Source organism: Martes martes (genome assembly GCF_963455335.1).
Source record: "Martes martes genome assembly, chromosome: 4".
Lineage (NCBI taxonomy): Eukaryota > Metazoa > Chordata > Mammalia > Carnivora > Mustelidae > Martes > Martes martes.
Genome location: NC_137891.1, coordinates 145,547,503 through 145,560,552, shown reverse-complemented (window position 1 = coordinate 145,560,552; position 13,050 = coordinate 145,547,503). Strand labels below are relative to the sequence as shown.

General features: G+C 38.3%; 1 pseudogene across 1 annotated transcript in view; it reads left to right on the top strand.

The window, feature by feature from the left end:
• LOC308341695 (pumilio homolog 3-like) overlaps positions 1 to 13,050 on the top strand; it is a 37,175-nt pseudogene that overhangs the window by 21,589 nt on the left and 2,536 nt on the right. The window lies entirely within an intron of this gene.

Genomic DNA, 13,050 nt, shown 5'->3' with positions numbered 1-13,050 from the left:
TTAAATTTTTCCAAAATGATGGATATAAAATGTCTTATATTTTAGCATGGATTTCTCTAATTACTAGTGAGATTGAACATTCTTGCATTGTTTTTAATTTATATTTTACTATTAGGTTTCTTCTGCTGCTTTTATATATGCCCATGTTTTTCTATTGAGTCGTTAGAGGAGGGAGACCACGCACCCTAAGCAAAGAGAAGCAGAATGCCTAGTGTGTCATATGGTCATATGTGTCATGGACAAAGCAGAAGCAGAGGGGGTCCTAAGGAGGGCTGAGGTGGGACCTCAAGTTTAAACAAGGTAGTTAGGGGAAGACTTTACTCAGAAGGTGACATTTATCGAAGTCCTAAAGTTGGTATGGGCCCTGTCAACTGTGATGCATCTGTCCACTTGCCCAGCCATCCATATATATATGTACATATACACGTATATATAATGGATGTATATATATACACACACACACATGCATATATAATGGATATATATATATATATATCCATTCATTATTATTCATAAATATTTGCTGAGACCCTAATTGCACCAAATACTGCTTTGACCATTGGAGATTTAATAACAAACTAAACAGTTATCCCTGCCCTCATGAGCTTACATTTCAGGAAACAGGGACAGACACTAAACAAAGCAATAAAGTATGCCAGGTGGTAAGTGCCATGAAGAAACACAAAATTAGGGAAAGACCATCCAGTGTGTGTTAATACCTGATTTAATACATAAACAGAAAAATCTAAAGGAACAATAACAACAAAAAGATTTAATACATAAACTGAAAAATCTAAAGGAACAATGACAAGAAGAAAACCCACTTCTTTTAAATATATACCAACATCTAGACTTTGCAGAAAAAAATTAAAAATACTCATGGTCAGATCTAGCAACAGTTTACGACTTTTGGTGAAGAACCTCTACCCCTGAGGAATGCTGTATAAAATTGCAACCTGTCCTTGTCAGGCTTGACTACATAGGAAAGTCTATTTTAGTCCCTGGAAGGAACAGTATGGACCCACATGCATTCTGCCTGGTCCTTGACCAGAATGAGACTACAGTTTGTCAGCTGGACAGTATGGAAGCTTGGAAAACTTTCTGCTTTTGGAGACCTGGGAATAAGCCCAGAGCTCCCGAACACAGCTCTCAACAAAACACCACTGTTTTACAAGCTGTCTGTAGGTGTTATACAGAATATGTACTATCTTTGCTACCTTCCTCAGTTCCCGAAAGAGCCAATGGATAGTTGCTTTTTCAATTTCATTTGGCTTTTTTTCTTTTTTCTTTTTTGGGCCAGTTTCTCCATCTTTGGCAGTTAATACCACTACTCTGTGTGAAACTTAGTATGTTTTCTGATTGACACAATTGGCCCTGCATGACTCTGGACAAGTTATTTCATCTTTCTGAACTTCACTCTCCTCACTTTAAATGGGATGAGAAAACCTAATTGCAGGCTTGTTATGATCATTAAGTACTGTATTGAAAGACCTTAGGAGAGTAGCCGCTATGTGGTAGGCAGGGGATGAATGGAGAAGGCCTTATCATTAGAATTGTTATACAAATAATTCTAAGTATTTGCCAAAGATCTCTAAGATGTGCCCATGTCCTGGTATCTGTGTGGATCTAGAACCCCCAGCTCTCTGAGCACAGAGTAGGTAAGTACATAAATTAGGACCACAAGTCCCAGTTGTGGCCTCAGCACTTCATCATCACCAACACATGAGAACTGCTTGTGTCTCAGTGAGATCTGTCACATGTAAACAGCATCAACAAGTTAGGGTCACCTCATCTGCACAGTTACCCAAAACTCTACAGCAGTTGGATCAAGGTAGCAGAGATAGATACAGTAATTATATCTAGGATGAACAAACATGCTGGGGTCTGCTAATTTGCATACAGCCAATCATAGCAAAGGTAACACCCCTAAGGCGGCCAAGCACAGTAAAGGAGTTCCCACTGCAGAGGGAGAGGATTCTGAGCTTTCCTAACTCCCACTACAGAGTCCCACTGACCCTCCTTATTCCTAGAGTTCCAGCCAGTCTCTGGCTAGAGTTCTAGAAGTTGTTCTGACAAGAACCCTCATGCTAGATGCAGTCCACAGTGTCAATGTAGTGTCAGCATCCATACCCACAAGGCAACTAGTGGGCCAGCAGAGACACCACCTAAAGGTTTAGGGTACTGTGACCTTTTACCTCTACTCCAGATGAAACTACTTCTGGGGTGCCTGTGATGTAATTAAGCACTAATAAGAAGGAAGGTTTAGTCAAGAGAGGTTACATACTTTTATGTTGGATGCTTCTTTGCTATATTAAGTAATTCTATAGTAAATATAAATAATTGAAAATGATGATCTCTCATTGGGTTCTGCTTATTACATCAAAGACAGCAGATGAATAGAGTTCATAGGTCTTTGACCCCCAGCAGCTCTGACAGATTGACTCACCTATTCATTTATCCACTCATCCATTCATTCTTTCATTCAACAAATGTTTACTAACTGTGTTATATTTCATACCTGCGTTCTAGGCCCTGGTGATATAATGGTGTGTGCAATCAAATGGGGACAGATAAGGAAATAATGACACAAGACTATGACTGATTCTCAGATGAGAAAGTATTGGCTGTTGAGAGAGCACAGATGGGGGCTGTTGGAGAAGGATGTCCATGTACTTCACATTGAAGCCAGTTGAAAAACCAAACCAAACCCACACCACCCCCCCCAAAAAAAACCCCTTTGGTACTATCTTATCCTATTTGTTCCAATGACTCTGGGTCTTCTGGTGTCCCTCCCACTCTTGCCTGCATCTTACAATGTTCTGTGGCTATTGTCTATATCAGTCTTCCTGTCTGGCTCCTTGGTTTATTCACTCTTGGTCTTGATGGACTATGGGCCTTCTCAACTGTGACTTGCAACATTTCTGCACACATTGATTTCCCTCATTCTCTGGAAATTCACATTCTGGGCAGTTCAGTAATCCACTGGCTCAGCTCTCTGGGAGGCCCATACTCACCCCCTTTTGGCCTACTAAAGCAGCCTGTCTCTGGAATAAGTTCTGGGGAGGCTCCTTTGCCTTATGACCTGATATCTCCGCATGTCCCTGGAGACACCAGTCCCCAGCCTGGGGCTGACGGCCATGTGTGTCTGACGGCTACAGTGAAGGGCAGCAGGGCAGAAAGTGGATATGCTGACACCACAGTGGGACAAGATTGCTCCGATGCTGTAAAGCACCCTTGGCGGAGAGCATCAGTAAATTGTCCCACTAATTAGTGGGTTATTTCATCTGAGAGATCAAATACATAAATAAAATTAATAAACCCTGCAAAAAAGTGCATCACTGGAAATAAAAGTATTTCTCAGGTCATTGCCTTAAACACAGACGTTACAAGCTAGAATAATGTTAACACAAGATAGGCAAATCACATTGCCTTGCAGGCAGGAACATACCAGCGGCAACTGGAAGTCGGGGAAGGGTGGGTGGAGAGCCTTGGGGCGGGTCAGAAAACCTGGATGGTGTTCTCTACTCTGGCCGCACCTACGGTGTGACCTTGACCAAGTCCACTCCTGCCAACCCCCACTAATGAGCTCGTTTACTTGCGAGTAAAATGAGGGGTTGGACAGTTTCTGAGGTTTATTCCAGCTATGACATTTTATGATTATGGGAATCAAGTGAAAAGACCTGGGTTATTCTGAACTGAGTCAATCAAGAATGCATAACGAAAATGAAATAAGAACCCATTGTAATATGGATTTGAGAACTTGGAGGGAACTTAGATAATGTTTACTCTAACATTCTCCTTATAAATAAAGGGAGAAAGGGAGAGAGCTTGCATTCACTGAGAACCTCTTATAGACCAAAACAACAAAACCAAACCAAAAAACTATGCTAAGGATATTCATACATCCACCCCAAGAAACTTAAGCTCAGAGAATAAAACGTGGCCAAATCCACACAGAAAAGACCAAATGAGGTCTCCTACTCCCCAGACAAAAACTGTTTTACTGAACCCTATTTGACTCCCCAGTCTCTTACTGGGACCCCAGGACAGGTTGCTCACTGCCTAACAACTCACTGGATTCTTAAGAGACACCATGGGTGGTGGGCCTTGTGTAGTCATTCTTGATCATTATATTGACATTCCAAATTCTCTTTTTCCTCTGCTAATATTGTAACATCACTCTGCTATTTAAACTGTCATATTTGATACTGAATTCAACTCTCCTAAGTATCTAAAGAAAATATCGTTATATTTTTGAATAGACTCTCAGAAAGAAGAGGGACTTGTCCAAAGACTCATGCTATTAAGAGGTCAAAATGGAATCCAAAGGATGTCTGACCTCAGATCATCAATTTTTTCTATTAAACATCAGTAACCTGAACACTTACGACTCATTTTTTTCTGATCTCACTACACTGTACGATACACTACTTTGTTAATTACATATTTTAAATTATCTATGGTAATGAGAGTCAAATATCTTTCCCTCCCAATATTTTCTACCATATGGTTTTTAGAAACCACAACCCATTCTTCATTGTTTAATAAAAGGTATATTAAGACATATCCTAGAATATATAAGCAATCGCTGCTGGGGTTAATTTATATTATTTTATTGTATACATGTGATTAATCCTCATTAATATGAAATTCTCCTTTGTTGGGGCGCTATGTACAATTTTAAATGGCTAATTAAAATAAACAAGAACTGAGAGAGAGCAAAGGCTGGAACCAGAACTTGTGTGCAATTCTCAAAGGTCAATTTTTAATATAAATGTAAATGCAAGTGTAAGTTGATAGGATGTGGGGGGAGTAAAATCCGTGAAGTATTAGAGTCCACGAAGAGGCAACACAGAGTAGTGAAAACTGTACTCCTCCCAAGTGAGAGACTTATCAGTCAGCAACTTCTGTGTGAATTAGAAGAAGTCCCTCCACCATTCTGAAGCTCTGTTCCCTGTTCAAAAAATTAGGCTGTTCTGGGATTAAATGAAAGAATGGATGTCAGCAGGGGCTTGGCACATGTAAGCATTTGGTAGATCTACTATTTATTTTATTTTATTTTTTTTAAAGATTTTATTTATTTATTTGACAGACAGAGATCATAGTAGGCAGAGAGGCAGGCAGAGAGAGAGGGGGAAGCAGGCTCCCCACTGAGCAGAGAGCCCAATGTGGGGCTCGATCCCAGGACCCTGAGATCATGACCTGAGCCGAAGGCAGAGGCTCAACCCACTGAGCCACTCAGGTGCCCCGTGGTAGATCTACTATTAAGCCCCTGAGTCAGTGCCTCCACATCTTTAGTTGATCTGGAAAATGTGGTTTTGTGAGAGCAAAGACAAGTTGATGGAGACAAAGCAAAAAGTTGATTTTTGTAAAACTAAATTTTCTCTAGTATCTATAGAAAAGGAACCATACGTGATGTATTCAACTAACTTTAAGACTTACAAATTGTGAGCTATCTGCTCTGGAAATTTGGGCTCTTGGTACATTGTAGATATATTTCTCCTTCTTTCCCAATACATGCATAGCTAGGTAAATTGCTCCTTTTAAATTATTTCAAGTACTATGCAAGCATTTACAACTTTAAGACAAAATAAATCCTATGCCATGAACAGAAGAGCGATATGACAATGTATAACCAAGCCTTAAAATTTGGTTAAGCCCATGACCCACTTTAGAAATTCATCCTAAGTAATTATGGGTATGTGTAATGATTTGGCCATAAAGATATCCACATATCTTTATAACAGTGAAATATTAGAAATAAAGAGATTTGACAACAGTAGTGATCTGAATAAATTTTGATCTAGTCATGCTACGAAGCCATTAAAATGATAATGAAGAAGAATATTCATGACTTTAAAATAAATTTTTAACAGTTTAATGTGGAAAAAAATAGGACAGTAAGATGTACAATATGCGACTACTTTTGTAAAAAGTATTTAAGTGTATAAGAAGACAGAAGAAAATGCCCCAAATGTTAAGAATGATTATTATAAGCATGTGGGGGAATTTTATTTTCTTCTTCTTGCTTATTTGTATTTCCTAAAATATCTACTATAAATTTATTTATTTATTTATTTGAGAGAGAGAGAGAGAGAGAGATTGAGTGCGAGCAGGGGGAGGGGCAGAAGGAGAGGGAGAATTTTAGGCAGACTCAGCTGAGCACGGAGCCCAATGCAGGGCTTGATCTTAGAACCCTGAGATCATGACCTGAGCCTGTATCAAGAGCTGGATGCTTAACCAACTGAGTGACTCAGGCACCCCATTTATTTTTATTTTAGAAGGTACTGATCCTCTCAAATGTATATTAAAATCATGCCATAAACAACATGAAAACACACAAAAAATTCTGTTAAACCCTATCTGTATAGAAATTTTTGATAAATGCATATGTTTATTCTACACAAGTTAAACAAATTGATAAGACTATTTTGATTAATAAGTAAGAAAAGGACATGAATAATAAAATTAATACAATGAATAAACAGGTAGATGGAAACATTCAAGTTTAGATGCAATCAGACATATGCAAATTAATAAAATTTGGTGGCTTTTAAAAACATTAGCATAGTTATACAAAAAGAGACAAAAAGACAGCCATTTAATAATTAATGCTAGTAGGGAGATAGATGTTTGCATACATTATAGGTAGAAGTTTAAAATGTTACAATATAATGTTATTTTTGACTGACTAAATGATCCTACTTTTGGGAATTTGGGAGAGATTCTACTTTGGGGAATGATTTAGAAATCACTCTAAATACAGAATCTATATTATGAACAAAAATGTTCAGTGTAGCATTATTTGTGACAGGATAATTGGGAAAAATGCCTATCAGTGGGAGAGATAGCAACATTTTCATTACTAAATAGCATATAGCTATTAAAGCACTATTTAAAATGCTACATAGTAACATATAAATGGTTGGTTAAGTGAGAAAGCATGATTCACAATAAATATGTGTGTGCACACTCACATACACACATTCACTCATTCACATACAGAAAGAGATGGCAAGAAAATATGCCAAGAATTTTTAAAGGTACTCTCTTTGGGTTACAGAATTAAATTTTTCCTTCTTTGTGACTGCGTGTGTGTGTGTGTGTGTGTGTGTGTGTGTGCGTGCGTGTGTTTCAAACTCCCTTCCGTGAGTATGGGTTGGTTTTATAATATGAAAACCCCCCTGTATGAAATAAAAATAGAAAAGCTTTTGATCTTCTTGTGCCCTTAGGAAAGTCTAGAGGAGCTTCAATGGAGTCATAGCCAGAGGAGTACTTGCCCATTTAACTAAGTTAAGAAAGTTGCTAGAAGAAAAACAAAGCAATAGAAGTTAAAGGTAGTTTGCAATCAATTTAAAGTTGGGTAGGTATCTTAAATCAATTTTATGGGGAGCATATTCAGCTGCAGAAAACCATGCAAGGAAATAGGGAGATAAATTATATTTCTTTATCTTTTAAATGTGTGCTTAGGGAAAAAAAGGAGGAGGGTGACCATAATGAACAGACAGGCATTAGAATAGCATATCAAAGCAGGCAGGCATAATGCAGTTCACTGTTGTTCTCCTTCAACTAACTTCGATTTGTGGAACAAATTGGTGCCATGTGTATAGGAACAAAAAAGTGGCAACCAGTCACTGAGCTTCCTAAGAAACAGGCCTTGGCTTGGATGCTTGCTTGCTGGACAACAGAAGCTGGCAGAGATGGGCAGGCTGGTCACTGTGACTTAGAAAACATTTGTGCAACCAGTACATACGCATTCTACTCCCACTAGTTACTAATCGCCAATTTCCTTGGGACTCAGTTTCCTTATTTACACAGTAAGGGTTTGTTTTTCATTAAATACGTACTGAGTGCCCCACACCGTGCAGGGCAATGGGACAGAATGGTGAACAAGAAAGACCATGAGGGGCACCTGGGTGGCTCAGTGGGTTAAGCCTCTGCCTTCGGCTCAGGTCATGATCCCAGGGTCCTGGGATTGAGCCCTACATCGGGCTCTCTGCTCAGCGGGGAGCCTGCTTCTCCCTTCCTATCTGCCTGCCTCTCTGCCTACTTGTGATTTCTCTCTCTGTCAAATAAAAAAAAAAAAAAATAAATAATCTTTAAAAAAAAAAAAAAGAAAGACCATGACCTCTTCTGTATCTTAACGTTCTAGTGGGGGAGACCCCATTGCAGAGCGGGGTAAGTGGGGCTTCTGCAATAAGCTCACTGGGTTGTAATCCCAGTTCTGGAGCTCCTACTTCAAACACTTTTTCCACCTCATCTCTCTAAAACCAGCTTTTGCCATGCCTCCTGCTCTGACCCTACTCTGAACTATGACCATCTTCCAGCTTGATGACTGCAATAGTATGGTCCCTGGCTTCCTGCAAATTACCATCTCCCTTCAGTCTGGTCTCAACAAAGCAGCTAGGCTAGTTCTTATATAAACAAATAAATGAATAAATGAATTAATGAAAAAACATAAATAAAATGAAGGGGAAAAAAGATTATTGATTGAGAGCAAGAGAGAGGTCAAGTCATTGTTTCCCACTGTACTCAATAGAAAAGTCAAAGTCCTAATCGTGGCCAACACACCCCTACCTTGGTCCAGCTTCTGGCTACCGCTCCGACCGCATCCCTGACCGCATGCCCCCGTTTAATATGTACTGCCCAAGCTGGCTCCCTTCCAACATGCTAGGCATTCTTCCTGCTGTGGGGCTTTGGCACTGGCTATTCTCTCTGATGGAAAAGTCCTTCTTTTATATTGCCGGGCTTGCTCCCCCAGTGCCTTCGTATCTGTGTGGAAATGATCTTCCATTATTGGATGGTCTTTCCTGATTCATCTATATCAGATTTCTGCCCACATCCCACGAGGGCTACTGCTTCGTACAACTCTGGGGAGTGGCATTCACATCACAGATGATGTGAATTGTGCCCCTTGGAGGTGGGCAGTGTACAGCCGGGCAAGCTATACACAACAACTCTGTCTACCTCCATTTCTCCACCTGCTTTATTCTCCTTCATGGTACTTAATACCACCTGAAACTGTTTATTAGTTAATTATTTGTTTATTGTCTTTCTGGTCCTACTGTCATGAAAGCTTCACCAGAGCAGTGATTTGGTCTGTTTTGTTTATGATGATGTCTCTAGAAATTAGAACAGCACCTGTCTTATAATAGACACTTAGTAAATATTTACTGAATGGATGTCTGAATGACCTCTGGTAAGTTCCTTAGCCTCTAGGCTTGTACCATCCAACATGGTAGCCACTAGCAAGATGAGATTATTGAACACTTGAAATATGCCCAGTGGGACTGAGGAACTGAACTTTGAAATTCTTACTTTATTTTATTTTTTAAAAAGATTTTATTTATTTACTTGAGAGAGAGCAAAAGCGAGAGAGATCACAGAGGGAGAGGGAGAAGCTGACTGTTATAGTGTCATTGTTGCTGTTGTAGTTGTTATTATCAAATAGAGAGTACAGGTACATATACCAGCGACAACTTCTTATCTGTAAGTTGAGGAAAGGGTTCGTTTTGAAATGGGTTTGAGCTAAGGTCTAAAAGAGAATTATAAGTAGATTAAGTAAATATTAAGAGGGAAAGTTGGCAGGAGACATTGTGGCCAAAACATTCTCAAAACAAAGGACAGTATGGAGACACAACTCAGACTTGAGTCTTTCTTACCCCAAAGCCTATGCTCTGAACCATCAGATGATATTACCTCATAATAAACCTGTATCAAGTGAAATGGTATTTAATACCCAAGAGGGGAAATTCTAGATCCTGGAAAGGGTCCATTTAACCTTGAAATAAGCAACTTCAAAATTGGATTTGATTCAGTGCTTCTCAAACTCCATGTGTAAAGATCCTTGGAGAGTGTTTTGGCCTTATTATTTGGTGTGGGAGACCTCTATATGATAATTTACAGTTTTCCTTTTATATTTTATTATAATTCTAAACATTGACATATGCGTATTATAAATCATCTGGATGAATACTTTGCAAATGGGCAAAGCCATGGGATTTCTATGCTAGCTTTTGTGACTATTCTAGTAATTACCCAGAGGGATGATGGTGCTGAACTCTTAATTCAGTGTTTCTCAAGCGAGGGACCAAGGACCACAGGAGGCACATTAAAGGTCCACATGATTTTATCTTATGTTTGTGCTTCCAAAGGATTCAATGCACAAGACTTAGCCAATCCAACTCTATCTCAGTAGAATTAGTGCTAAAAAAAGGAGATCAGAAGAGAGAAAAAGAGGTGTTTTTGATTGGCAGAATCCAATTCAATTTTATTCAAATGCTTCAGATTATTCCAGAAAATACACATCACATTCTGCAAACTGATATGCGGCTAGGTATTATTGTGATTTTCCTTCACACTATTCATATATATGTATATGTATGTATGTATTTACATATGAATATACATTCAAGCTGTCATAAACATATTTTACATGAGTATTTGCTACGAAATTTGGAAAATATTCCATACAAGACTTTGGGCATCATCAAATCATCTGGACCCCCTCATGAAAAGTGCTCTTAACTCCCTGCTGCACCTGGAGGGACCATTCTAATTGGCCTCACAATATACCCAAGGGTTAAATTAATTTATGTGAACCTCACAGCTGGACAGCTGCCCAGCACTATATACTAGAAGCTGTTTGACACAATAAACCAAGAACCAGATTTTCTTGCAGCAAAAATAAATTTTTAACAACATCTCCCATTTCCACAGAGGCAGAATACAAGATATGATTTCTGTATGAGATGATTGTGATAGAAGCCTCCTCGGAGGAAGGGTGTCATTCTCTAAGTCAAGGCCCTGTCCTGCCACATTATTTAAGCACAACATGACATGGAAATACATTTAATAGGATTTGGCTACAGGCAAAAAGTCTGAGAAAAGGTACAGGGATTCTAAGAATTTGCTGCTGAGTTATGCATGGAATTCAGAATTTACTAGAATTGAAATCCTTAAGACAATCTTCGGCTCATAACAAAACAAAACAAAACTCCTCTCAAATGTAGCTATACTATTATGCTCATTATAATAATAGTCATCATATTCCCAGAACCAAGGGGAAGATAAAAAATGCATATTTATATTTATTTCACAATTCAACTCCACTGAAATTATTTTTCTTCAGCACATGTTAAATAACTGGCAGTTTACCAGAACCTTTGCAATTACCTATTTATTAGTAATAACAGACAGCTGTAGCACTTGCTCAGGTATATTACTTATCTATAATTTTGCAACAATATTGCAAGGTAGGTATGATGCTCTCATCATCTTTGATTCAAGTGTTTGGAATATAATGTGGTAGTGAGTCATCTTGCACCACTCATAAAAGGGAAACCTGTTTAAGAATGGAGAAACAACACAGGAAAAAGCCTGGATCCCTGCAAATCCTTATGGAGCAGAGTATCACCCCAGCTCTGGCCAACTCTCCCAGGACTATTAGGTGAGGTAGAGAAATTTGCTCTACTTTAAGTCATTGTTGTTTGAGGTCTCTTTACATATGTATAGACATAGATCATTCCCCTACAGTCCAGTTATTGTAGCTCCCACACAAAATTGCAAGCTAGGTCACTTAGAAAAGAGGGAAGTTCTTACTTTCAGGCCAAGAAAATAGATATCAGTAGAACTGTTGGGTGACTTCCAGGAAGATAAAGAAAAGGTGGAAGAGCATAAAACTCCCACTGTTTAATTATCATAAGATCTAAGAGAAAATATATATCTAAGGAGGCAAAGAATACAGGAAAACAGGGCTAGTCATTGAATCCTGAACCTGGTACATAATGTAAAAGGTAGGCTGGACAAGAAAGAATGTTTTCAGGGAGAAAGATAATTACAGACATGTGTTAGGCACAAAGAAAATATTTATAAGATCCTGTCTATTAAATTTTGGCCTTTTGTTCAAAAACATATTATGCATTTAATATTAGTCATTTAAGCCAGTGGTCAGCAAAACTTTTCTTAATGGGCCAAATAATATTTTATGCTTTGTGGCCAGGGGACAAAATCAAGTATAGTATATAGTTACTCATATAACCGTGTAAAACTATAAAAACTATGACACGAACAAATGAAAAGACATTTCATGCTCATGGACCAGAAGAACAAGTCCTATTAAAATGTCCATACCACCAAAAGTGATCTATAGATTTAAGACAATCCCTAACAAAATACCAAATATTTTTCACAGAAATGGAACAAATAATCCTAAAATTTGTATGGAACAACAAAGGACACTGAGTAGCCAAAACAATCTTGAAATAGAAAAACAAAACAAGAGGTATCACAATTTTAGATTTCAACTTACACTAAAAAGCTATAGTAATTAAAACAGTATGGTACTGGCATACACATGGACCCATAGATCAGTGGAACGGGATAGAAAACCCAGTAATGAACCTACAATTACATAGTCTATTAATCTTTGACAAAAGAAGCAAGACTATCCAATGGGAAAAAGACAGTCTCTTCAACACATGGTGTTGAGAAAACTGGACAGCTACATGCTAAAGAATGAAAACTGGACCACTTTCTTATACCATACACAAAAATAAACTTAAAATGGATTAGAGACTTAAATATGAGACCTGAAACCACAAAAACCCTAGTAGAGAGCACAGGCAAGAATTTCTGACTTTGGCCATAGCAACATTTTTCTAGATAGATCTCTTTAGGCAAGGGAAATAAAAGCAAAGAAACCATTCAGACTACATCAAAATAAAAAGCTTCTGCACAGCAAGGAAATAACTAAACTAAAAGACAACCTACTGAATGGGGGAAAATATTTGCAAAGAACGTATCAGATGAAGAGTTAGTATCCAAAGTAAATAAAGAACTTATACAACTCAACACCCAAAAAATAAATAATCCAATTAAAAATGGGCAGAAGACGTGAACAGACATATCTCCAAAGAAGACATCCAGATGGCCAAGAGACTCATGAAAACATGCTCAACATTACTCATCAGCAGGGAAATGCAAATCAAAACTACAATGAGATATCACCTCCCATCTGTTAGAACGGCTAAAATAAAAAATGCAAGAAAC